Source organism: Ictalurus punctatus, chromosome 12 (genome assembly GCF_001660625.3).
Source record: "Ictalurus punctatus breed USDA103 chromosome 12, Coco_2.0, whole genome shotgun sequence".
Taxonomy (NCBI): domain Eukaryota; kingdom Metazoa; phylum Chordata; class Actinopteri; order Siluriformes; family Ictaluridae; genus Ictalurus; species Ictalurus punctatus.
In genome coordinates this window covers 25,726,481-25,729,583 of record NC_030427.2, presented here as the reverse complement: position 1 = coordinate 25,729,583, position 3,103 = coordinate 25,726,481, and the positions used below count along the sequence as shown (strand labels likewise).

Genomic DNA, 3,103 nt, shown 5'->3' with positions numbered 1-3,103 from the left:
AAAGAATCATTTCACTTCCTTATGATTCTTTTGCTCATGAATCACAAGTTAGATATTAATAATTGTTTCAAGGACTGCTAATAAATGAACTGCAAATATATATATATATATATATATATATATATATATATATATATATATATATATATATATATATATATATATATATATAAACTTTCATTCATTCAATCAACAATTAATCAATTTATATATTTATTTATTTCACTATTTGTCCTACAAATGTGCTTGAATCAGATGATCCTGAGACTGGAAATGCTTCTCCTATTGACAGCAAATTCTCATGACAAGAAGGTCCCCAATAAGTGCAGTGTGATATATTTACAGAATGAGCTAAAATGCTTTTATACCACAGCACGGTTGAATTGTCATTTCTGATAGGTCAGAAGGCATTGGTTAATCCTCTGTAACAGCAGCTCGGACAGTAGTTCCGTCTGTAATTCAAATCACAGGTTTATATTAATCTGATTGTTTACTTTGTAAATGTACAATGTAAATGTACATAAATGTATTTATAGTAACGATTCACACAGAAATTTGTCTACAATCTAACGCTAATAATAAATGGAACTAACTTGTGTTGCTGATCTTGTATTTTGATATTCATGGCAGTTTTCCAATTGTGCCCCCCCCCAAAAAAAAAAAAGAAAAAAAAAAGATGACGACAAACAGGAAGTGAGCCTGTATTTCAACAACGCTTCCCTGTACTGACACCAAACTTGGTAGGAGGATTTAACACCACACCTTAGAGAGTGCCAATAAAAGCTGTGTCATTCCGCCATTATGTGGTGCTGTTATGAAAGGGTGAACTAAACTGCTCATAAAAACAAAATGAAAGTGTCAATTACATAAATCAAGTTTTTTTTTTTCATGGAACTGAATGAAAGGGATATGACTTCTATGTTGTCTGTGCATCACAATACTTGAAACCCGTAATAACATCTTGTGGCTACATCTATTATTATTATTATTATTATTATTATTATTATTATTATTATTATTATTGTTATTGTTATTACTATTATAAATGCCATGGATGTCTATGGTAGTCTATAGAACTTCTTTCTGTTGTATAAAATTTACCATACTTCCTCCCAGTTTTGTTGTGCCACTTAAACTCCCAGCATCACCAAGAGCCCAAAATGAGATTTTAAAAGTTTTTTTTGCTAATAAATGGGTAGTTAGGGCTCTTACCCATGAGGACACTCCCAGTTTGATTGGTTCGAGCTGATAAAGAAAGAAAGAAAGAAATAGTTTATTCATGCAATTTGCGTTAAGTCAGGCAGTGTGAGTTTTTTTCTCGCACATTAAACAGGAACCATTCTGTACATAATAAGTTTAGGATCCTTATAAAATACCCAGCTTCCTGAGAGTTACTGCACATATCACAAATCACTGACTTGAAAGACAGCGTAAGCAAACACGCCAAAGAAATTAAATAGACCTTGGCTGAGCTGAAGCATGCCACGAGAGCCAGTGCGCACTGTAAAGCACTTCCCGCCTCCTCCATGAGCTGAGCGCAGTGTGTGGGATGGCGTTCTCCTCTTCCTGTGTGTAGCTGCAGCTGCACACCAGCGTTCTGCCACCCAGAGCTTTCCTCTGATCTCAGAGCCGCCGTGGGAGTCAAGCTCGGTGTTACGCAGCAAATAGAAAGGCCAGCCAGGAGACACACACAGATTACGATACACACACACACACACTCTCACATGTACACACCCGCCTGCTCAAGGTCTGGAAAAACCACACCAAAGCGAGGCCCTGCAACTTTCAAAAGACTCCATCTGAAAATATGTCATCTACAGGTAATCTACGGATAAGGAACTGCTTTATGGTTCAAATCCCTGTGAGAAACTGAACCATTAAAGGGCTTATCAATGACATCCTGCCCAATTACACACACAAGACAATCTGGTTTGTCTTCCTCTTTGACTATACAGACATTGAGTAACAATCAGTGAATGCTATGTGCGTGAAATGATTCAATAAAAATCCTGGGGTCAAGTATTTTTCTAGGAATAAAAGTGTTTAATTCCTCTTATACCACAATAACATTATCTCATTCATTAGAGAATGCCAAGATTTAATTCTAACATTGCGGAGCCTCCACATAACAAGCTAATTCACGTTATCACTTATTCAATAACAGCTATAAACAGTTGCACCCTCAACAGCTTCTCTGTTTTTTCTTTCCATGAAGTTAAGACAAAAAAAATGCAGCAAAGTGCGAAGTCCTCGATCATGAAGACTTTTCCATGACGATTACAAAGCACTAATACTGGAGACTTCTTCTAAAAATGCTAAATAAACAATTCCATTAAATCGTGTTTTATGTGGAGCATTCAACATACAAATCTCTGTTTAAGATGTTACTATATAAATGAAAATGTATTAAAATAAGTGCATTATTGGAAAAGAGTAATGTTAGTCAATTGCGAATCTGTTTTTAGAGGATTAAAACCTCACATGGTGAACAAATTATATTATAGAATTCAGGAAATTTTATTGGGGTTATTTCATACAGTGTGGCAAGTAATAATCTTGAAAGACCTTTGTAATATCACAGTCTAAAACTGGATTTAAATATAAGCGAATCAGTAAATGAATCACATGTAAATGAATCACATGATGTATCACATGTAAATGAATCACATGAATTACATATAAATGAATTACATGTAAATGAATCATATGAAAATGAATAAATAAATTAGAAGAAAAATAAATAAATAAATAATAAGTGCATTATTATAAACCTGTGATTTGCCTTGCAGAAAGAACTACTGTCAGATCTGCGTTTGTAGAAAATGAATCAACACCTTATGATGTCATTTGGATTCATTACAGTATTCTAATGTCCAGGTTCAGTGGTCCTGTGCCCACTGTAGCCTCAGATTCCTGCTCTTGGCTGATTGGAGTGGAATTTGATGTGGTCTTCTGCTGTTGTAGGCCATCCACCTCAAGGTTCAACGTGTTGTGCATTCTGCTCACCGTGGTTGTAACGAGTGGCTGCTTGAGTTACCATAGCCTTCCTACTTTAACCAGTTTGGCTATTCTCTACTTGACTTCTTTTATCAACAAGGCGTTC

General features: G+C 35.3%; 1 long non-coding RNA gene across 1 annotated transcript; it reads right to left on the bottom strand.

The window, feature by feature from the left end:
- Positions 1–237: 237 nt before the first annotated feature.
- LOC108272590 (uncharacterized) lies at positions 238–1,789 on the bottom strand. The gene is made up of 3 exons (XR_001814091.3): positions 1,463–1,789; positions 1,213–1,245; positions 238–452 (listed from the first exon to the last, which is right to left on the bottom strand). It is a non-coding gene; the product is annotated as an uncharacterized LOC108272590 (long non-coding RNA).
- Positions 1,790–3,103: the final 1,314 nt, after the last annotated feature.